General features: G+C 41.5%; 1 long non-coding RNA gene across 1 annotated transcript in view; it reads left to right on the plus strand.

Moving 5' to 3' along the window:
• The window catches only part of LOC149523587 (uncharacterized), a 136147-nt gene extending 113992 nt beyond the window's left edge, over nucleotides 1-22155 (plus strand). Inside the window, exon 2 of the long non-coding RNA XR_016350650.1 lies at nucleotides 21997-22155. This is a non-coding gene — a long non-coding RNA (uncharacterized LOC149523587). The remainder of the gene's footprint in view (nucleotides 1-21996) is intronic.
• Nucleotides 22156-25076: the final 2921 nt, after the last annotated feature.

Consider the following 25076-nt stretch of genomic DNA (forward strand, 5'->3'; position numbering starts at 1 on the left):
AGTAGGGATATATTACCGACCACCTGACCAGGACAGCGATACTGACATTGAAATGCTAAGGGAGATTAGAGAGGCTACCAAAATAAAGAACTTTATAATAATGGGGGATTTTAATTACCCCCATATTGACTGGATACATGTCACCTCAGGAAGAGAAGTGGAGATAAAATTTTTCAATGGCTTAGATGACTGCTTCTTGGAGCAGCTGGTGCAGGAACCCACAAGGGGAGAGGCAATTCTCGATTTAGTCCTGAGTGGAGCGCAGGATCAGGTCCAGGATATAACCGTTACAGGACCGCTTGGGAATAGTGACCATAATATAATAACATTCAACATTCCTGTGGTGGGAAGAACACCTCAGCAGTCCAGCACCCTGGCATTTAATTTCAAAAAGGGGAATTACGCAAAAATGAGGAGGTTAGTTAAACAGAAATTAAAAGGCACAGAGACTAGAGCCAAATCCCCGAAAGCTGCATGGAAACTTTTTAAAGACACCATAATAGAGGCCCAACTTAAATGTATACCCCAAATTAAAAAACATAGCAAGAGACCTAAAAAAGCATCACCATGGTTTAACCACCATGTAAAAGAAGCAGTGAGGGACAAAAAGGTATCTTTTAAGAAGTGGAAGTCCAATCCTAGTGAGATAAATAGAAAAGAACATAAACACTGTCAAATCAAGTGTAAAAATGTAATAAGAAAAGCAAAAAAAGATTTTGAGGAACAGCTAGCCAAAAACTCAAAAAGAAATAACAAAATGTTTTTAAGTACATTAGAAGCAGGAAGCCTGCTAAAAAACCTGTGGGTCCCCTAGATGATCGAGCTATAAAAGGAGCAATCAAGGATGATAAAGCCATTGCAGAGAAACTAAATGATTTCTTTGCTTCAGTCTTCACGGCTGAGGACGTTGGGAAGATTCCTGAATCTGCACCATCCTTTGTGGGTGATGAATCTGAGGAACTGTCCCGTATTGAAGTGTCATTAGAGGAGGTTTTGGAACAAATAGAAAAACTTAATGTTAACAAATCTCCGGGACCGGATGGCATTCATCCAAAGGTTCTAAAAGAACTCAAATGGGAAATTGCTGAGCTATTATCTGTGGTTTGTAACCTATCCTTTAAATCGGCTTCCGTACCTAATGACTGGAAGGTAGCCAACGTGACACCAATATTTAAAAAGGGCTCTAGAGGCGATCCTGGCAATTACAGACTGGTAAGTCTAACTTCAGTATCGAGCAAATTAGTCGAAACAATAGTAAAGAATAAAATTGTGAAGCATGTAGAAGAACATAATTTGTTGGACAAAAGTCAACATGGTTTCTGTAAAGGGAAATCCTGTCTTACTAATCTGTTAGAGTTCTTTGAAGGGGTTAACAAACATGCAGACAAGGGGGATCAAGTAGATATAGTATACTTGGATTTTCAGAAAGCCTTTGACAAGGTCCCTCACCAAAGGCTCTTGTGTAAATTACATGGCCATGGGATAAGAGGGAAGGTCCTTTCTTGGATTGAGAACTGGTTAAAAGACAGGAAACAAATGATAGGAATAAATGGTACATTTTCAGATTGGAGAGGGGTAACTAGTGGTGTCCCTCAAGGGTCAGTCCTGGGACCAATCCTTTTCAACTTATTCATAAATGATCTGGAGAAAGGGGTAAGCAGTGAGGTAGTAAAGTTTGCAGATGATACAAAACTGTTTAGGATAGTCAAAACAAAATCAGACTGTGAGGGACTCCAAGAAGATCTCACCAAATGGAGTGATTGGGCAACAATATGGCAAATGAAATTTCATGTGGATAAGTGTAAATTAATGCACATCGGGAAAAACAACCCCAACTATACGTACAGTATGATGGGGGCTAATTTGGCTACAACAAATCAGGACAGAGATCTTAGAGTTATCGTGGACAGTTCTCTGAAAACTTCCACACCGTGTGCAGCGGCGGTCAAAAAGGCAATTAGGATGCTAGGAATTATTAGGAAAGGGATAGAAAATAAGACCCAGAATATCTTACTGCCCCTGTATAAAACTATGGTATGTCCACATCTTGAATACTGTGTACAGATGTGGTCTCCTCACCTCAAAAAAGATATTTTGGCCTTGGAAAGGGTTCAGAAAAGGGCAACTAAAATGATTAGGGGTTTGGAATGGGTCCCATATGAAGAGAGGTTAAAGCGACTGGGACTTTTCAGTTTAGAAAAGAGGAGACTGAGGGGGGATATGATAGAGGTATATAAAATCATGAGTGGTGTGGAGAGGGCCGATAAAGAAAAGTTATTTATTAGTTCCCTAAATAGAAGAACTAGAGGACACCAAATGAAATTAATTGGGAGCAGGTTTAAAACTAATAAAAGAAAGTTCTTCTTCACACAGCGTGTAGTCAACCTGTGGAACTCCTTGCCAGAGGAGTCTGTGAAGACTAGGACTATAATAGAGTTTAAAGAGAAGCTAGATAATTTCATGGAGGTTAGGTCCATAAAAGGCTATTAGCCAGGGGATAAAATGGTGTCTTTGGCCTCTGTCTGTCAGAGGCTGGAGAGGGATGGTAGGAGACAAATCGGTTGATCATTGTCTTCGGTCCACCCTCTCTGGGGTGCCTGGTGCTGGCCACTGTCGGTAGACAGGATACTGGGCTAGATGGACCTTTGGTCTGACCCAGTACGGCCGTTTTTATGTTCTTATGAGTGCAGCATGAGGGATTTTCCAGAAGAAAATATTTGCTCTGTGAAGACATATTGTGTGAATTTTCATCTTAAAATACAAGCAAGTTCCCATCATCTGATTCTTCTTCAAATCGTAAATCATTGTTGTTAGTTATACATTTGGTATCAGGAAAGATGGGAAATTATGTGCCTAATGTATGTGAACTGCTAACTGTGTTCCCATTTTGCCATAGAGAGTTTACACAGTGCTTTATGTTTCAGGGTTCACTTAAATAAATCATGACAAATCCCAAGAGGCAAAAGCTTATGGCCCTCTAGTAAGACTGAAGGTTTATTTTTCAAAAAATATTGCCACAAAACAGAGAGCTACCAGTAATTCTGCTTCTGTGCAATCCAAATAGAAGATAGTTATAAAAGAGTATGAACAAATAATTTTTTCCAGTAAGTTACAGAAATCTCGCTTCTGGTATGGGAAAGCAATTTCTTCTCAAGTACAATAATTGTGAAGAGTGTGGACAAGCATATATCTGTAAAGGTTCGTAACAGGAGGAAAAACTTATGGTCAATAGCGTATTCTTCATGTGTGCTATTTATACTGATAGATATAGTCAATCTCACCAGTCTTATCAAACTGACACATGTTTCTTTGCCAGTTATCTGTGTGGTAAAGAAAAAAAAAAGACTAGAGAAAATAAGAGAAACGGTCATTGAACCTAATCTCAAATCACTAGGGGAGAGGAGCAGTGATGAAATTCAGTATTTATATTATTTTTAAGTTTGGGTATCAGGATATCAGTGTTGGTGGATTTAATTATATGTAAACTCCACACTACATGCAGAAATGTCTCTTTTTCCAGGTTCACAAACCCAAGAGACATCTTAATATTCAATATTCAGATTTCTTCACCCTTCCCTCAGTCAAAACAACTTTGTGCAGTATTAAGAAAGATGATGGTGTTATGGCTTCTGATTTAAACACTTTGTGCAATTCAGTCATTTGTCTTGTACCTTCTTCTTTTTTTTAAACCACACTGATATAAAATTCTCTGGCTTCCAAGACTCTAATCTCAATAAAACACATCTTTTATATAGCAACTGGAGGATTATTGCTTAACAGCAGTTTTTAAACCAGAGTATGGAATTGAACATTTTAATCTGACCTTAATATCTAAGACATTTTTATAACTTCTATAATACTCCTGTGGATTGCATGATTGTACTTTCTGTGCCCTCAAGCATATGGTTCAAATATTTTTTTTTAACTGAAATGTTTATCTTACCTATGTAGAGTCTCCATATTGCTGTAGAAGTAGTTTAAAATAATTTGTATAAATGTTGCCTCCCTGTAGTTACAGGACAGGATGCTTTCTCCAAAAAGCTGAAAATATCACCTCATCACGTATTCTTGCATGTGTACACAATGACTCATTATCAGCCTACTGTATGTACAGCCATGTAATTTAAAGAGTAACCGGAATGCATGGATTCAAAATAGCTACATTTGGACCTTCCACTGAAAACTTCACTAACATGTAACCTACAAGAATAGTTTCTTTAGTAGCAGGTGTAGCCTATAAGTACAAATTATTTCTAGGATGCTTGCTTAGAATCAGAGGGGTGGTTTAGAACTGAGCAGAATCAGTAGAAGATGATTACTGCACAAGCAAGTTAGGAAGGAGGAAAGCAAAATTGCATGACTCTATAGAAAACTATCTGTATTTAGGTGACCTGTGATGTGCTTGGATAAATGAGAAGGTCTTAATTTGCAACGATAAACCAGGTACCTAGCACTGGCATAGAATGTACCACTTCCTCAAGAATTGCAAAGCATAGTTCACAGCTGGGATTGGCTGCTTGACAAGCAGTACCAAATAGAACTGTGAGAATATTTGCCTTTTTGTTGCACTGGCAATTTTGACAAACAAACAAAATAATGTTTTGGATCAACCTTAAAATTATTGTTTTGGGTGAACCGTAAAACTGAGAGTGAATCAAAAAGTTTAAAAAATCAGATGAAACATTTTGTTTAGATTTCAAGCCTTACTGTTTTATTAAATTGAGGGAAATTTCAAAATAATTTTTTCCAATTTTAAACTATCAAAATCATTCTGAAAATATCTAGTAACATTTTTTTTTACCTTTTTAGCATTTTGGAGGTGGGGTGGGAGGGGCGGGAGGCAGGGAGAGGTTACCAAACACTATAAGCAATCAGCATTTTAATGATCATGAAATACAGATGAAACCATTGAAATGCTGGTATCTGCTGGAAGTCTGTGTTCCGAAGCACTCCCAGTACTGTTACTGGAGCTGCACAACTAGTAGGGAACTTTAATGGGGGTAAAGCTTACCTAGAGACTCTAGGAGTGTGTACAGAAGCATTTATAATTAATTCAATGCTAACAAAGGCTTTTCCGATCTATCATTTCCAAATCTCCACTCATCAGCTCCTGGGTAGTTTTGAAATCTGCTGCGGGCTTGGAATAGGGGGAGTGAATTGTTCTGAAATTCCTGACACAAAACTCAATTACGTTGTCTTTGTGAGGGAGGGATTTCACCCTCTGGGTACTTAGGTGATTGTCAGCTGTTTTCAGATGTCAAAGCATAACTGGCCATGTGACTTTCAAAGTCTCCTTTGTATCAGTCAAGATTTCAAGCTGTCATGAAGATTTATTCTCTCAACTTTCAGGCCTGCAAATTTCACCAAAGAACTTTTTGTTGTGTAACTACATGAAACTCTGGTTATTTGTGTGATGCTCCTTTTCCTTTTAGGCTTATTTGTTTGCCAGTCTCCACAGTTGGATTAGATTTTTTGGATTCAAATAAATCCAGGATCTTTGAGAACTGAGCACAGGAACTCATGGTATGAGCACAGGAACTCATGAATCCTAATCCTGGCTTTGATACTGATTCCTAGTTTGGGTTTCAGCTTCTTCATATGTAAAATGATGGTAACACTTCCTTACCTCTAGGGCTTTTTGTAATGAGAATTAGAGTTCTGATTCACCCATGACATAACTATTTCAGTCAGTTAAATTACCTCAGTGATGGTGATTTTGTCCTGTTGTGTGTATCTTCATGTTTGAACATCCTACTACAAAATATTAAGGGAAACTCAGTCAAAATGACAACACTTGTTTTATAACTTGAAATCTGTCCATCAGAATTTCACCTAGTTTCCTCCTGTAATATGAATCCATTCTCAGGTTTATTCAATGTTTAGGCCAGGCTTGCAAAAGATTATCTAGCCTCCTCAAATCTGATTAGAATTTAAAATTACTTACGAAACCTGGCACACAGGAGTTTTTCAAGGCTTGTTCATAAAGTCCTCTCTCACATCAATTGATAGTACCTGACTGCAAAAGAAAGAGTAACAAAGAATTTGAATAAATGATGACAGTGTCATCATTACTATCTGGTTTGTTTTTGTTTTAAGAATTGACATAGTACCTGAAGCAAAATTTAATTGCTACAGTTAACTAGTCTAGACAGTGAAAATACTGGTATGTTATTGCCCTGCAATGTAAAACTAGCACAGAAACAATTACTAAACTGCTCTTGTTAGGGTTCTCTAACGCTTGCTGATGTTAGGCCTTAGAAAAAATAGGCCTAGTGCAGTTATGCTAAAGCAAATGTAACAAAGGTTTCTGGGTAGTCCCTGGACAGAACTGGAGATAGGTTCAAGCAGAGATGCACCCTACACGCTGTGTGTACAATATTGTTGTTTTAATGAAAGAATATTTTAAATCCCTTAAATAATTTTAACTTTGTGCTTTACACAGATGGTTTTTGCTTTTATAATTCTAGTGGAGTTTTAGTATCAGACTATACAGTTTGTACTGTCTGGAATGTAGAGGAATCTGCTCCTCTACCTGCTGTTTTTTCCCTTCTCTCCTATGATCGCCAGCTCCTACGCCGTCTCTTTCGGAACTGGCCCTCCTGCAAGACCAAGCCCCAGAATCGGGAAAACAGGAGTGGAGACTGGCAGGGTGCACCTTGCACCCAGACCACTACTGGTGCAGCTCTGATGGCCACATTGTTGCCCCAGTGGTCTTGCTACCTCACCTTGCCTCCGTGCTCCATAGATTGTCGCACATTGGCAAAGGTAAAACAAAATTGGTTTGCTCCCAAATTCTCCCAGGCAGCCAAAGATTATGGCCTTGCTCGCCCTGTCTGCCAAGCCCACAACGTGGGTAAACCTGTAAAGACAGTTCCAGCAACCAGACCTCCGCCTTTGGGATCATGGCTGAATTTACAAATGGACTTTATTCAATTGCCTAAATGTCAATCTTTTGAATATGTGTTGGTTATTGTTTGCTTGTTTTTAAGATGGGTAAAAGCTTATTCCCTGCAGGAAAGCTGATGCCATCACAGTGGCAAAGAAACTTCTAAATCATTACATCCCATTATAGGGAATACATTTTGTGATTTCCAGTGATAAAGGTACCCTCTTTACTGGACAAATTGTTTAACATAAACTGGCAAAGTACTACTCTATCAGACAAGCACCGCACTGCGCACGACACCTGGAGAGCTCAGGAGCAGGAAAGAAATGAAACGGGATTTTAAAGAACAACCTTGCAAAAATATGTAAAAACTCTGGCTTAACATGGATAGAAGCACTCCCGATTGCCCTAATGAGCATGAGAGTGACTCCTAATCAGAAATACTGGACTCAGTACACATGAAATTGCATGTGGCCGACCTATGAAATTGTTAAGCAGCCAAAAAAATTGACCTGGCTGATGCCACACTTATTAAAGAAAGCATAGTCAAGTATTGTCAGGAACTTATGAGGTGTGTACAGTCTTATCATTCTCAGGTTAAGGACGCCTTCCAGGAGGCCCCGACTGAGCTGTGCCATAAACTACAACCAGGAGATTAGGTTTTCATGAAGGTTCACCAGTGGAAAACTGCCCTGGAACCCAGGTGAAAAGGTCCCTACCAAATCCTTCTGACCACTCATCCTGCTGTAAAGTGCGAGGAATTGCCCACCTGGATTCATGCCTCCCACTGCAAACCGGTTCCAGTGCCTACACAGGTTGGCCCCAACAAGGAGCACCGCAGACCTGGTACCAGAAACCCAGGTCCAGAAGTAGACAGGGATCAGCGCAGGCCTGGTACCGGCAATCCAGGCCCAGAAGCAGACGACGTCGGACTTCAAGGGAGCCAAGCACGTTCACCCCACCGCGAACCGGGTGAACCAGACGACATCTGTGCCCAGGGCAAATGGACTGCTACCCATTTGGGCGACCTGAAGCTTCGACTTTGACTGAGGAAACCTTAGACTGGTGGTGTCCTTTCCCGGAAGGAAGGCCTCCTTTTCTGGCCTGGGTTCTTACGTTTTTACTATTATTATTTGTTATCTTTCTCTTTTGGTGGTATGGGATGTAAAGGCTGTAGAAACTAACAGCTCTAACACCTTTATTCATCTTGCACATGAGCTGAAAGCTCGAATGCCAGAATTACATAATATGTCATGTTGGGTGTGTTCCCTAGTCCCAGTGGATAGTCAAAGAAGTCTGCTTATGGTTCCCATTCCCCTTTGTGCAATGAACATGACATGGGCCCCATCTTAAAAGGATTCCTCAGGAAATCTAAACATTACTTAGGAAAAGACTGAGATTAAAAATAGAGGATTCCTGAATGTATGGGAAAACCCGGACATTGGTGCCTATTAAAAAGGTCATCTACTGATTCTGGTATGCTTGTTGGAATCAGTCAGTGCACTTGACATTTCCCATGTCGGGTCTGCTTATACTCTAACTGAAGATAAATACCAAATTATCAATGGTACAGCTGACTTTCTGATCCCTAGGTAGATGAAAGTAAATATATCGTCCTGCGTACCTTCCTTCACACACACCCATTATAACTGTTCCTCTCTAAATTGTACTCAGCGCTCTCCTGGACCTAGCAACAAGTCTCTCTGTTTATGCTCTTTTACCAATAGTCCAACCCTACCCATCGTACCGGTGGGATGGAGTCTGTGGAACCAACCCTTATTTAGAGTGTACTGAGTGTGCAGTAACAAAGCATATTTGACCCTTCCTCCTTCATGGAGTGGATCCTTCTACTTGGCCTGGTTGGCGCCACCTGTTGTTTACCGCCCTCATCTCCCCACTGGAAAGATTAGGAATATGAGGGACGCTGAGACAGATGCTAAAGAATCTCGTCCTCTTACTTGGCGGGCTGTGAATGATTGGACAGGTGTTTGTGCGGCATTTCCCAATGCTTGTGGAGGGGCCTTTTATCGAATAGGAGAAGGAGTAATGAGGCTTCAAGAAATTTTGGAAATAATGGCTAATACCACTGCTGATGCTTTAACTGATCTGGCTACCGAGCAGAGAAAGATCTGGCAGATGGTTCTCCAGAATCGCTTAGCACTAGACATTCTATTGGCCTCTCAAGGAGGAACATGCGCCTTGATAGGACAAAAGTGTTGTGTGTATATTCCTGACGTTTATAATGCCACTTGGAAAAGAGCGCATCATCTTATGCAGGTAGCAAAAGATCATGGAGGAAAGAAAGGGGATTCTTGGTGGAGCGACCTGTTTAGCTGGTTTCCAAATGTCGGCGGTTGGCTCCATAACTTACTTCATAGTGCTGTCATTGTTATTTGTGGTTTGGTAGTTCTCTATGTCCTAATTCGTTGTGGATGTTGGATAGGCACTAAGGTGTGTTCCACCAAGTAGTAAGTTGTTACAATGTGTCCCAAGAGTCCCTTCACGGTACTCTAGGGACAAAGGGGGGACTGTTAGGCCCTAGAAAAAATAGGCCTAGTGCAGTTATGCTAAAGCAAATGTAACAAAGGTTTCTGGGTAGTCCCTGGACAGAACTGGAGATAGGTTCAAGCAGAGATGCACCCTACACGTTTGCTCAAAGTTGCAAAATGAAATAAGCAAAAAGCTGCATTTTTGTACCTGCTGTGATGAGGAACAGTTTGTTTTGAGAACTGATAAGAAGATTCCCTGTTTCTGCTCTCCCCGTTTGTTCTAAACTCCCTGTTTATGTTCTCCTTTGGCCATAACAAACTGTCTTCTTATTGCCCAGTACCTGTCTTTTGGGCTGATAAGAAATTGCTGATGCATTATGAATTACTTAAGGCCATAATGTATAGTTGGCCAGGTATGCATGGGTATTAGAGGTTTCTAACTGATAAAGGGGGATTGGCTGCTTGGGCGAATAGTCTATGACGCAACGGAACTGTCTATATAAGCCTACCTGTAAATGAAATCGGGGCTGGTTCACTTTGGAGACGGGCTGCTCTTTATTGTTGTGTGCACCATTCAATAAAGAGCTTGTGATTGGATCTTGCTGGTGTTGCCTGTCTCTTTGCAGTCAGACAACGAACAGAAGCCATCCAGGTTCGAGTCCCCGACACTGAGCATTTAAAGAACAGATTTTCCTTTAAGTTTATCTACTCTTTAATAGCAGCACTGACCTATGATTGCTTGGGAATCCATTAAACTATAGTTGTTGTTAATCTGCCACTTAGAGGAGGAGGGGAGGTTTACTTGTTTGTTTGTTTTGAGGGACTGAAAGGTTGTAATAACAATGAAATATAAACAAACAGAGAGATTTTGAAGAGTTAATGTCTTAGCCCCATTTGACAACCCACTGGAGCATGATGTCTTTTCTGTGGGATATCACCATGCCATTTGATAGCCACGTTGACTCTCCTATGCAATCCTTCCTGAAGCTGCTAGGAATGGCATTGGCTAGTTATCAGGTCCAGTCCCCAGTGGTTTCTGTCCCCACATGCCTACATATGAATGTGAGTAATTTACCTTTAATAAAGAAAAATGCTGCTGATACAATACATGAACTGCATCAAAACTTATGTTCCCTAATGTGCTTTCAAGTTATACAAGCTACATCGTAAGCTGACTGTTACAAAGGTTACTGTCATAGAGATAAGTTTAAATGTAGTAAGCATTCCAGTTGATTGATTTCATCCAAACCCATGGTCTGGTTGTAGATTCAGGAGCATAACTCATGGCTGAGATGACTCATCCTTCTAAATGACATGTACAGTACACAAAATATTTTTTCGTAATGATTTTCTTTGGTTAATCTGAAAGTATGAAACTTCATGCTGCAGAAAAACATCAGAAGAAAATATATGTTACTCTTCTGCAGTAACATCGCTAACATAAAATGTCTTATTCCTTCTAAACGTATAGGCTACGTCTATACTGGCATGAATTTCCGGAAATGCTTAAAACAGAATAGTTTTCGTTATAAGTATTTCCGGAAAAGAGCGTCTACATTGGCCACAGATGCTTTTCCGGAAAAGCCCTTTTTCCAGAAAAGCATCTGTGGCCAATATAGATGCGCTCTTCCGGAAAAGAGCCCCTATCGTCATTTTCGCGATCGGGGCTTTTTTCCGGAAAAGACTACTGGGCTGTCTACACTGGCCCTTTTCTGGAACAGTGTTCCGGAATAAGGACTTATGCCCGAGCAGGAGCAGTGTAGCTTTTCCGGAATAGTGGCTGATTTTGTACAGTAGAGCGTCATTGCTTTTCCGGAAATTCAAGGGCCAATGTAGACAGCTCGCAGCTTATTCTGGAAAAGCAGCTGATTTTCCGGAATAAGTGGCCCAGTGTAGACACAGCCATATTGTACAGTGCCTTGTAAATATCTACTTCTTCTCCAAGTGGGGTTAACTCTGGGTGCACTACTTCAAGTGTGCATGCCTCTTTTGAGTCCTTTAACAGAGTTTGGCACATGCATGCAATCTAGGCAAACCTTATGTAGCATTCCAAGAATGTAGAGGTTCTGCTTGAGTGATTCACTGACAGTTTCATACAATAGTATTTGAAGTTTGGTTTAAAAAAGAAGACATTACTCTATAACTGAAAATAGACTAGCTCCCTTTTTATTTTATACTTGAACTAGCTCTCCTTTAGCTGTATTGATTGCTAAAAACTATTCTGACAGACCCAGGGCAGCTGGCTACAATAGTTTGGGGGAGGGCAGTCATGCTGTGGGAGCTGGGTGAATGATTTTCTGTTTTCTAAGTGAATTGCCAGAGACTGCTCCTGAAGGCCAAAAACATCGACTTTCACAATGCTGGTCTACACTACTGTAAAGTTGATCATGCAAGTCTGAATTTAGTGTTACTCGTCATGAAAACCAGGAGTACCAAAATCAACTTTAACAGCCCTTAAAGTTGATGGAAACTTAGATAGTTTGGACTCCTTGTTTAGAAAATTGACCTTATGCAGTTAAATTCGACCTAAACTCCTAGGCTGCGTCTAGACTGGCAAGTTTTTCCGCAAAAGCAGTTGCTTTTGTGCAAAAACTTGCCAGCTGTCTACACTGGCCGCTTGATTTTGCGCAAAAGCACTGACATTCTAGTGTCCGAAATCAGTGCTTCTTGCGCAAATGCTTTGACGTTCCCGTTTGGGCAAAAGCCCTTTTCCGAAAATGTTTTTGCACAAGAGGGCCAGTGTAGACAGCTAAAAACTGTTTTGCGCAAAAAAGCCCCGATGGTGAAAATGGCAATCGGGGCTTTCTTGCGCAAAACCGCATCTAGATTGGCATGGACGCTTTTCCGTAAAAAGTGCTTCTGTGGAAAAGCATCCGTGCCAATCTAGACGCTCTTTTCCGCAAATGCTTTTAACAGAAAAACTTTTCCATTAAAAGCATTTGCGGAAAATCATGCCAGTCTAGATGTAGCCCCAGTGTAGACCAGGTCTGAAAGACTGAAGAATGAATAATTATTTGAGGGGAAATGGAAATGAGTTGTCTGATGTCTGATATTCAGCATGCATGTACACTTCAGTGTCATTCCTGACATTATACATTTTTCTCCACTGTGCTTTGTTGAAATTCTTCACTTGTATAATAAAACTGATTGCACTGCCCTGAGCAACACTATTTTAAATCTCAAATGACAAGTCAAAATCTCCTTCAGATCTACGTGGCACATGAAGTGATACCAAAAGATTTCATCTTCCATTTCCATCCACACTCGGGAAATGTTCACGGCTTTAGGAAATACCAGCTCTCTAGTTGCGCATGTTGGTAACTGAATGAAATTATCTGGCCTATTTTAAACAGGTAATCCGACTAGATGATGAAAAAGTCCCTTCTGGTCTTTAAAAGCCTGTTAAGCTCTAGTCAGCATTCCTCATTTAACCTGCACTCCCACTAAAATCAAAGAGGGCTGAACTAGTGCCGAGTTCCCTGTGACCTTTGTGAGAGTTTTGCCTGGCTAGGTGTGAGCAGCAAGCTATACTGCTTGAAAAGCATGTCATAAGCCCCTTTTAATGTCAACAGGCACTGCAATCAAATATTCATTTGTTCTAAATGCTTTTTTAATATCAGTTTCTCATTTAATTATTTGGTCCAATGAGTTTCTATTATTCCTGAAGCCACTCAGTACTGGTATCAGTCTATTGTAGTGTTCCAAAATTAAAGAAAAGCTCTCCATGCACCATGTTTCCTTTAGCTTTCAAAACGTTCTCTGGTACAATTGGGTGGTATGGGGTATAGAGTGGATCACACGGGTTGTTTCCAAGTTTATAAAATAAAGATTTGAGAGTTTTCCCAGGTTTCTGATTAGACCAAATAATTTAAGAACCATAGTAAGGCACTGACTCATCTGTTGCAGCTGGCCTTTGAAAAAATGTGGATGGGTGAGCTGATGTGTTGGTTTTTAATTGTCTGCTGTATTTTGGATTTGTAATTTTAGATAATTGGCAGGACACCCAGAGCCTGTTCATTGGCATGCTTCATTTATTCTAAATCAAAAGAAAATGCATAATTTTATAACCCATATCATAATGACTAGAAGAGCTTGAATTAGTCAGAAAGGCTCATGGTATAATCCCTGACAAACTCCATAGTCTCCTGTTTCTAGCTAACTCCTTTCTAGCTCTAAATAAACATTTTTAAAAGTGGTGATCATCACTGCAGACTTCCACAAATGGTGTCATCTCTACCATCTCCTGCCAGCAGAAGAGGTCTTTTCATCCCCATGAATACCATCAATTATTTTAATTCCATTCCATAACTTTTAAAGGCTATCTTTATTTTCTGGAATAAATATCTTATTAATTTTTGTTCATTTCTCTTATGTTTCTTACTAATTAGGTCTACATGTTCAATAGATTACATTATACATAACTCATTTATAAAGCTCCTGGAGTCAAATCATGTTAAGCACTACTTCATGTTAAAAACTCATTGGCTGCTTAAAACTAATAGCATGACATTGCCTGTTCTTTTTTTATACTAGTTGCCCTTATACCTGTATTATAAAATGCTATGTATCTCTCTCTCTTTTTAATGTGAGTGCCCACTTTGAAGATTCACCTAACCTCAGAGCAAAAAAAATAAAATAAAAATACAGCATAGAATAAATATCTTACATATTTAAATTTTCAAAACAAACTGCCGAAAATCAGATTAATTTTCCATTGGATGCATGGAGAGTTAGGTGTGTGTGGGGGGGAGGGAGTAGTCAGAGATTTTCCCTGATTTTCAGCTGTTTACTCTGGTGCAAATTAAATTTGAAGGTAGAAGTTTCCAACTCTTGCCAATGAGACACAGTTCCTCAGAAACCTTAACTCCAGTGGAGATTTGAATATGATTGAGTTTGCTTCCTTGCTTTCATTCTGTGGGAGGATTCTTGTGCAGGAGATTCCAGAGATTTTTTCCACCAGCCAGATATCCCTCTACATGGTACAATGAGAATATCTGTCTGTACTATGACTGAAATAGTCTTTCCTGGTTTCCATGTTGTTTAATGCTCCCCTTTTCTCCTTTTGTTGGCAATAGTCGGCATATCTTCCTGTTTTAAAACTTGTGTGATATAAATTGCAGTAATTTGGTCCATTTTAGACGTACAGAGCTAAAATGAACTAGCATGAACTAATGATGAATTATCATTAGCAGGATACATATATTTATTTTTCAACAACTAGTCAGACTAATGGCTGCTAACTATGTTGTACCAAATAAAAGCAAGCAGGATCTTATGAGGGGGATAAGGCAAAAAGCCACATTTATTGTAAAGATAATAATAAAAAGATAAAGAAAAGATAGAAGCAAACAACATTGTTTAACTACTTAACCCTTATACATATAAACATTCATTCATCCATTCATTCAGGTTCTGTGTATTTGTTATAGTTACCAGCCTGGAAGTTGCTTGTGACAGAATACTGGCCAGGTACTCTGTACACAAGTGATGGTAGTGGGGAGTGAAGTCCTGATCAGATGCGCATCTGAAGCTCCTGGTGGGCTGGCAGCAGAACCTTGGACTCTGATTCCATAGTTTTTTAGTCCAGTTCTTACAGGAATTTCTTCCTATGCCAGTCTATAGGAATTGCTGCATCATGCTGATGTCTTCAGGGTGGCTGCCAGGTGCTTGTCAGTGATCTCATCGGGTGGACCTCTAGTACTTGGTTTTCTCCACTTGACACCTTTTGGTTGCACTGGCACCTGACGCCTTCTTCAGCCCTTTGTTGCTGTATTCTCAGGCTGGCACCTCTCAGAACCATTCATTCATCATCCAAGCACTCTCTCTCTCTTAGGGTATGTCTACACTACTCTCCTAGTTCGAACTAGTGGGGTAATGTAGGCATACCACACTTGCAAATGAAGCCCGGGATTTGAATTTCCCGGGCTTCATTTGCATAAGCGGGGAGCCGCCATTTTTAAAACCCCGTGGGTTCGAAGCCCGTGCCGCGCGGCTACACGGGGCTCGAACTAGGTAGTTCGGACTAGGCTTCCTAGTTCGAACTACCGTTACTCCTCGTGGAAGCATAGTTCAAACTACCTAGTTCTGGCTGTTTCTGGCTACATAGGATTATATTCTTAACAGTTCTAAGTTACATGACCTAATACATTATATTCTAAAGGGGCAATAATAATAATAATAATAAATCTAAACATTTAACAATCTTAACAAATAATAATAATAATAATAATAATTAATAAATCTAAACACTTTAAGTTGTGGGGAACAAATTATGGGGAGTCACTTCCATTTGGGGGAATCATTTTCAATACATTAATATGTTATCCCTACAACTACCTATTCTAAACTGTCTGTTCAACCTTATATTTAGCTGTGACAATCTGAGTACCTTTCCCAGACTTGAGGAAGAGTTCTATGTAGCTTGAAAGCTTGTCTCTCACCTCAACAAAAGTTGGGTCACTGTAAGATTTTTCCCTCCCTCTTGCTGCTCTACTGACTAGAAAGCCATTTAAAATATGGGTTTGTTTACTGCTTAATTAGTCTTAAGCATGCGGGAGAATGTCAAAAGACGACAAGTTCCATATCTGATCATTTAGCTCCTAAGTCAGGGTATATCTACACTACAAAGTTAGTTCGAACTAACAGACGTTAGTTCGAACTAACTTTCATAGGCGCTACACTAGCGCTCCGTTAGTTCGAATTTAATTCGAACTAACGGAGCGCTTAGTTCGAACTAGGTAATCCTCATTCCACGAGGATTAAGCCTAGTTCGAACTAGCTAGTTCGAATTAAGGGCTGTGTAGCCCCTTAATTCGAACTAGTGGGAGGATAGCCCTCCCCAGGTTTCCCTGGTGGCCACTCTGGCCAACACCAGGGAAACTCTACTGCCCCCCTCCCGGCCCCAGACCTCTTAAAGGGGAACGGGGTGGCTACGGTGCCCGTGCCAGGTGCAAGCCTGCCAGCACCCAGCCAGCAGACCCTGCACCTGGCACGGATCGAGCCAGCCACCTGATGCCCCCCAGCCCTCCCGCTCTTCCCGGGACCAGGCTGGCGGCTCCCGGGAGCTTGCCCGGGACCGCAAGAGACGGGCACCTGCCTGGGCTAGTGCAGACATCGTGGACCTAGTCCACGATCTCCGCACTAGGCACAGGAAAGTGGCCGGCTTGGGCAGGATAGCTGCCAGCCTGGCCACCCAGGAGCAGGTATGCATGAAAATCAAGGTAGTCCACTGAGACCCCTGACCCCGAGCCCTGAGCTTACAATGGCCATCCTGGGTCAGACCAAAGATTCATCTAGCCCAGTATCCTGTCTGCCGACAGCGGCCAACCCTAGGGATCCTGGAGGGGATGGACCGAAGACAGTGACCAAGCCATTTGTCTCGTGCCATCCCTCTCCAGCCTTCCACAAACCTTGGCCAGGAACACCACTCCTACCCCCTGGCTAATACCACTCCATGGACCCAACCTCTATGACTTGATCTCACTTCCCTTTAAACTCTGTTCCAGTTCTAGCCTTCACAGCGTCCTGCAGCAAGGAGTTCCACAGGTTGACTCTTTGCTTTGTGAAGAACAACTTTCTGTTACTAGTTTGAAGCCTGCTACCCATTCCTTTCCTTTGGTGTCCTCTAGTCCTTCTTTATGGGAACTAATGAAGAACTTTTCTATATGCACCGTCTCCACCCAACTCCTGCTTTTAGAGAACTCTATCCTGTCCCCCCTCCGTCTCCTCTTTTCTAAGCTGAAAAGTCCCAGTCTCTTTAGCCTCTCTTCATATGGGACCTGTTTCCAACCCCTGATCATTTTAGTTGCCCCCCCTCTACCAGCCTCCCTCTTCCACTCTCCCACCTCCTTTTCCCAGTCTCCCCCAGTTTTGTTCAATAAAGACAGATTCCATTTTGGAAGACACGTTATCTTTATTTTGTACATGAAGAAGAGGGGCTAGGGAAGGGTAAGTGGAAGGAGGTGATGGAGGAATGGGGCACGAGCCCCCGATGGGGAGAACTGGGCTAGCTCTGCTGGCTTCTGGGGGTGTAAGCTCTCCTGCAGCCCCCCAATTGCCTCCTCTCCCCAGATGGCAGCCTGCGGCAAGTGCAGCCTGGTGATGGCCGAGTGCTGTGATGTGCCCAGTATGGGCACCCAGGGCACTCCAAGCCAGGACTGCTTTGCAAGCGGGGCACCCCTGAGAACTGTCTGTCCGGGGTGGGGGTTGGGACCCTTTACGCACAGCCCTCGGCTAGCATGAGACAGCAGCTCCACGCTCTAAGTCCTTCTCTGATGTCCTTCCGGCACTGCTTCCGGCCATCCTTAACCCCACTTCAGGGTCCACTTAATGTGGACGCGCTAGTTCGAATTAGCAAAACGCTAATTCGAACTAGTTTTTAGTTCTAGACGCGTTAGTTCAAATTAGCTTAGTTCGAATTAACTAATTCGAACTAAGTTAGTTCGAATTAGCGCTGTAGTGTAGACATACCCTCAAAGCAGTGTCTCTCAATGCAGTTATAGGCTACGTCTACACTGGCCCCTTTTCCGGAAGGGGCATGTAAATTTCACCTATCGTCGTAGGGAAATCCGCGGGGGATTTAAATATCCCCCGCGGCATTTAAATAAAAATGTCCGCCGCTTTTTTCCGGCTTTTAAAAAAGCCGGAAAAGAGCGTCTACACTGGCCCCGATCCTCCGGAAAAAGCGCCCTTTTCCGGAGGCTCTTATTCCTACTTTGAAGTAGGAATAAGAGCCTCCGGAAAAGGGTGCTTTTTCCGGAGGATCGGGGCCAGTGTAGACGCTCTTTTCCGGCTTTTTTAAAAGCCGGAAAAAAGCGGCGGACATTTTTATTTAAATGCCGCGGGGGATATTTAAATCCCCCGCGGATTTCCCTAAGACGATAGGTGAAATTTACATGCCCCTTCCGGAAAAGGGGCCAGTGTAGACGTAGCCATATAGTGTTCATCAGAACTAAAGAAGAGTTCATAACATGATCCATAGTTTCCATATGAAATTATTTAACTTTTATAGATGAAAAATTATTTTCTGAATGACTTGGGAAGGGGCATTGTCAAATGACTAAATGTTTAATGTTTTGCACTTCAACAAAAGAAGATACTGCACGGGTCTCTACATCCCCATGCCAATGCTTGTGGTTTTACAGTTAAGCTTTTCATAGAACAGCAAGATTCACAGATTAGAAGGATGAGACTGTCTCTCCAGTTTTTGAAAGCTGTCAGGGAAGTATGACTACTTCACTTTGAGTCCACTGGTCTTGAGAGGATGAGCTGAGATCAGGTGTCAGATAGGAACAGATTTTATTAATGTTGTGTTAAATAACGTGGGCTTGAAATCTTGGGTTTATCTCTGGTTTCTGTGGCCCTCAGCATGGTGACTTCTAGCCACACATTCATTTTATTTTTGAGATGTCTGGGTCTAGAAGCATAAGGTAAGCAGAGGTCTATAATTAAGCTTCCTACACTTTTCTTTAAGGAGTTAGAAAGCTGTGGTGGGAGCACTTTAAGATTGATTTGTTTTATGAAGTTTTGAGTCTAGAGCAAGTAATGGGTTCTCCTTCTCAGTGTATGTATGGCTAAAGCTAAATACATGAATAAAGGCTGAAGGCTTCAAAATACTGCCTGCTACAAATAAAAAGAAAAATATCTTGCGAAATGGTTTTTCAAATGTCATCCTTAAAGGCACTATACATGTCTTCAGTCAGCAAAGGAACTGATTTTGTCATAGTGCAGTGAAAGGAAATAATTTTGCCTCTGGCTGTGTTCAGACTCAGGGGTTTTTTCGAAAAAAGTAGCCTTTTTTCGAAAAAACTTCACCTGCGTCTAGACTGCAGCCGCGTTCTTTCGAAATTAAATCGAAAGAATGCGGCTTTTCTTTCGACGGTGGTAAACCTAATTCCACGAGGAAGAACGCCTTCTTTCGAAAGTGCTCTTTCGAAAGAAGGCGTTCTTGACAGCAAACAGGCTTTTTAGAAAGAGAGCATCCAGACTCACTGGGTGCTTTCTTTCGAAAAAGCGGCTTGCTTTTTCAAAATTCCGCGTGCAGTCTAGACGCGCTCTTTCGAAAGAGGCTCTTGCGAAAGTATCTTTCAAAAGAGCCTCTTTCGAAAGAGGCTTGCAGTCTAGACATAGCCTCAGATATTAGCTGGAAAAAAGGAGTTTCTTTCTTTTTGAAAGGCCTTTTTTTTGGGGGGGGGGTAATACTTTTCTGTAGACAGCAAAGACTGGTACGTCAAAGGATATGTTGATCATGCTTTTACTAGTGGGCTTGTGCAAACATAAAAAGACAGTTGAAGTATCAAAAGGCCTGCATTGTACTTAGGGCGGCCAACCCTGCGGGGTTGGCGTGGAGTCTGTTGGAACTGGCATCGCTCTCCAGTGACTATTGAAAACAAGTGGCCAGACTATTAAACATAAAAATAAAGTGTTTATATTTGTATAGTATCATGGATTTCTCCTACTAGCTTAAATTAAACCACAGTTAGCTTAGAACTCCTCTAACATTTGTGTGGTGTTTAAACTAGGGAACAGCACCTGTACCAGGGCAACATTGATGTGGAATTCTCCAGGTTACTTTAAATTAATCACTAGTCCTCCAAGAGCCAGAAATTGGGTAGGCTGTAGTCAGTAGGATTTTAATTGCAGAAGGTTACCACACTGGGTCACCAACTAAAACAAAAAAAAGGAAAGGCTTCAAACTTACTTCCTCCAGTTTGGTAAAGTAATAATATCTTTTGATTATTAATATAGTTGAATTCATTGTTCTTACTGCCAACATGCCCATAGCATCATAAAAGTTAAAAGGGTGAAAAACTAGTAGACTTCCTTCTCCCTTTTTTTGATTTAAATAACCATTTTTAAAATGCCCATACAAAAGGTCCAGCCACTTCATCAATTAATTAGACTTACATTCACAAATGATGTCCAGCCAGCAGCATAATGTAATTACATAGAAATAATGAATGAACTCAGCCAGCTAATAAATCAAAGCAATAAAACAGTCCTAAAGGTCTCCTCGCCCCACACCAACTTTATGAAGTGTGCCCAGAAAGTCATTACATTCAGGCTATTTCAGACCAAGATAAGAAGTAAGCTTCAGAGTCCAGGGTCTTCAGAGAGAACACTCCACAGACAGCTCCCATACTTGCATAGTCAGCCTCCTTACTCAGAATTTGATAATCCCCACAGTATCTTTTCTACAGTTTTGCTTAGTCTAGTTTCACACCTCTCACAAAGCATATTGTGATGAATTGATACTACTGTACTCCTGTCAATAAAACTGGTATTGTTGATTTCAGTAGGCACGGTAGGGCCCATTCTAATCTAAATCATTCTCAAAATTGAGTATAAAAGTTTGATGATGGTGCTCTAGGATACACTTGTTATGAGATGGGCTGATGGAAATGAAATTAATGAACTTCATGACTTGAAACCAAAATAAAAGTAAGCATCTGTTGCAGCTGATGTTCCAGCCACTATATTTTAATTCTTATATAATCTATTCTGTAACTCATCCAATAAATATGCATGAGTGAATTTTATTCTAGGATCAATAAGTCAAGGAGGAAAAATGATTTGAAATTGTTTATTTACTCTTTGGCTACATCTACACTGGCCCCTTTTCCGAAAGGGGCATGCTAATTTCACAGGTCGTAATAGGGAAATCCGCGGGGGATTTAAATATCCCCCGCGGCATTTAAATAAAAATGGCCGCCGCTTTTTTCCGGCTTTTAAACGTCTACACTGGCCCCGATCCTCCAGAAAAAAGCCCTTTTCCGGAGGATCTCTTATTCCTACTTTAAAGTACTTTTTCCGGAGGATCGGGGCCAGTGTAGACGTTCTTTTCCGGCTTTTCTAAAAGCCGGAAAAAAGCGGCGGCCATTTTTATTTAAATGCCGTGGGGGATATTTAAATCCCCCGTGGATTTCCCTATTACGACCTGTGAAATTAACATGCCCCCTTCGGAAAAGGGGCCAGTGTAGACGAGCCCTTTGAGTCATGGAGTTGTTTGGAGCAAATTCTTTTTTCAAACGGTGCATCACTGTCGTTACTGCTGTAATGAATGTGAGAAAACCATTGCATTTAATTCCCATTATCATTTTTATGAACACTTCCTGGTAGTTTGACATAAATTGGGTTATTCCAAGAAGAATATTATCACATTTTACTGGAAATATAAAGATTACTTACAGGACTCACACCTAAAGCACTTAAAAATGGCTTGCTCAAAAAGAAAGAAGGAATTGAAATTAAACACAATACTTATTTTAAAATGGTAAAATTATATTGAAGCTAAGTCTTGAAACTACAAGAGCAAGAAAAATCTAAATTGCTTGCCAAACATTCTTAGCTCAGTCCCATTTTGCCAACACATTAAGCCCTGGTTTACACTAGGGAGTTATTTAAAAATAACTCTCTTTATTTCAAAATAACAAGCAGAACATCCATGTTACCCCAAAAATATTCTCACTGGAGACCACCCAGGGTTACACTAGTATGGGTTTATTTCCACTAGGTAAAACTAAAGAGGAGAGAGCAGCCAGCAAAGGTTTAAACTAAAGAAGATACAGAGCTCTCACTCACTCTCTCTCTCTCTCTCTCTCTCTCATTCATTCCTGCCCTCAGGCACTTACACAGACGTGTGGATCCTGGAAGGTCTGTCTGCTCATCATGGCTGGGGAAGCTGGTCATGGGGAGAGACACTGGCTGTACAGAGGAGTTTCTCAGGAACAGGGGAAGAAAAAAAATCTCACATGTGCTCCCTCTCATTAAATAGTGTCTGAATGGCTTCTGCGACTCATTTACCTCCTCATCAGGGAGCATGCCCAGACTTCCCTTTATTCAGCAAAAGCAGCAGTCTGTGGTAACTCATCACCATGTGCTCCATTGTTCCCAGTCTTCTTCAAACACAAACACAAACACTCACACTCAGGTGATAATGCAGTTTAGAGCAAGTTAAAAGCAAGGTGGCTGAGAGTTACAAAGATTACAAAGTTGCAGCTAACAGTAAGTTTCTGAGAGTTACAAAGATTACAAAGTTTGACAAATATCACAGTGAGTTGCAAGGTTTGACAAAGAGCACAATGAGTTGCAGTTTAAAACCTTAGACCTTACAGTTTAGTGTAGTTTCAGAAATTGCATGTGTATAAATCAAGTAAGCTCAGGTGGAGGCTTTTTTATGCAACAGTCCACACTACCATTATTTTGAAATAAGGGGCTGGTTATTTCAAAGTAATAACTCCTGCTTTCTACAAGGAATAACTCTTATTTTGAAACAGTTATTTCAAAATAGTGGTAGTGTGGATGCTCCTTTGCTGCTATTTTGAAATAACTACTCCCCAGAATCATTCAATGTAATCACTTTCCAGTGCTTCCTGGGACTCTAAGTCAAGGTAGCATGTCCACATTAATGAAGCCTGCATTGGACTAATTTTGAGACTTTACCATAGTGTGGATGCACTATTTTGAAATTATTATTTTGGAAGTACTTATTTCAAAATTTAATATGTTATTTAATAAGTTATTTTGAAATAATTTTCTAGTGCAAACATTCCCAAAGAGAATTACAGTATTGGTGAGTCTTCAGAAATAGGTTGGAATTCTAAGTGGATAGAAAACTCGTGAGACCTCTGACCACCAGTTATAAAAATGGGGTGGGAAACAGGAGAGGATAGAAGTAAAAATAAAGGCAAAAATATTGGATCAAATGGTGAGATTTTGAAATTACCATTTATGGAGTTGAAAGCAGAGATGAAAGGATTAGGAGTGCTGGGTGGGGGGAGCTGATTTTGCTGCATCCTTTTCCTTGAAGTGGTTTTCATTATATCCCGGATGTCCAGTTTTTGTTCAATGGCTTTCAGCACTCCCACTTGTTCCACCTCCCCTGGTCATAAGTATGTAACAACTCCAACTCAATTACCAATTCGTAAACTCAGCTTCCCGATATGAATTTATGAACCCCAAGTGGGAAGGCAGCCCTAATTAAGCATGACGGATGTTTTCTGTTTGTATTTTTGTTTTGTTTTTACTGAATTTCATTTATTAATTAATATAATTGGTCTTGGGAGTTTTCAGACCATCCACTTAGAATTCCAACCTATTTCTGAAGAATTAACAATTGTGTAATTCTCTTAGGGCATGTCTACATTAGAAAATTATATATGATTATCTCAATAGAGGATAATTACTAGATTGGGTGACAGCAGCCATGGTGGGTAAATGACTGAGATGTGTGATACTGTTGAGATTAGAAGCTACTGTCTTGTTTAATCAACACTCACCTGGCAATTTAATCATGAGACAAGGCTCAGCACCTTTGCTAACTCAATCCACATACTCAGCTGCTCAGGACTCCAATGGAATGAAATTCACCCCGATGTGGAAGGTCAGCACAAAAACTTACACTAAACCAGGGGTGGGCAATAATTTTTGATGGGGGGAGGAGGCACTCCAAGAATTTGGTAAATGGTCAAAGGCCACACTTTTCCATGATATTAATGGAGGAGGTAAGGAGTCCGGGATGGAGGTTGGGTGGAGAAGGGAGTTTGAGTTAAGGGATGGGGTACAGGAGGGGGTGTGGGATCTGAGAGGTGTGTGGGTGGAGAAGAGGATTCTGATCTAGAGGAAGGGTGAAGGAGGAAGTGCAGGATCTGGGTGGGGGGAGGGGTTGTGACCTGGGAGAGGAGTGTAGGAGAGGGTGCAGAGATGTGGGTTGTGACCAGGGGTTGGGATTAGAGTATAAGTGCTATGTTTACAGGAATCATATGGGATCTTTTTCAGCGGAAAAGGCAATATGGTGCATTTATTGAAAATACATGAAAAGCAGCACTTGCATTCACACATACACATAACCTCCAGATGATCTCAGCTACATTGACCACGAATGAGGAATTGGGTTTGGTCAGTCATGAACCCAAACTGAGTCAGTACTAAAGCTAGAGTTCCAGGGCAAAAGCACCCCATTTTTTATACTCGTAAAATTCCATTTGAGTCTATGGGTGATGCAATGTTATGATGCAATCCTTGATGTGTTCATGTTGGGGTTTTCCCGCCGTTAAAATAGCACAGGAGGGCATGCAGTGTATGGGAGGGGGTTGTGATCTGGGGCAGATGTGTAAGAGCGGGGGCAGGGATTGACGTAGAGGATCTGGAAGGAGTAGAAGTGCAAGAGGGGGGTGAGAAAGTTGTGGAGAGGAAGGGACCAGGGTGCCAGAGGCAGGCTCTGGCCAGGACGTACTTGCCTAGGTAATTACTAGCCAGCAGCCCAGCAGATTCTTCAGTCAGACTCCCTGCCTTCCATGCCCCCGCTCGTTACTCGGAGCAGCCAGCTGGAGGGAACGTGTGCTGCCCTGAATGGTGGGAGCTGGGGTGGAGGGATACTTCACGCACTGCCTGCCCTACAAACAGGCAGCTTCCATTGGCCGGAAACCAAAGCTGTGAGATTGTGTTGGGGGAGAGGGCAGCAGGCAAAGCTTCTCCCCCTCGATCTCCCAGGCTCACAGTATTCAGAGAAGCACATGGGCCCCCATGGCTAGCTGCTTTGAGCAGCATGGGGCGATGGGGGAGGCAGGCAGCCTGATTGAGGCTCCCCCGGGCTGTGGGCGGGATCTGGCAGCTTGGCAAGCTGAATCTGGCCCATGGACTGTATTTTGCCTGCCCTGGCACTAAGCCCTCTTAGGGTATGTCTACACTACCCTCCTAGTTCG

This window comes from Pelodiscus sinensis, chromosome 14, assembly GCF_052426305.1.
Source record: "Pelodiscus sinensis isolate ZL-2025 chromosome 14, ASM5242630v1, whole genome shotgun sequence".
NCBI lineage: Eukaryota > Metazoa > Chordata > Testudines > Trionychidae > Pelodiscus > Pelodiscus sinensis.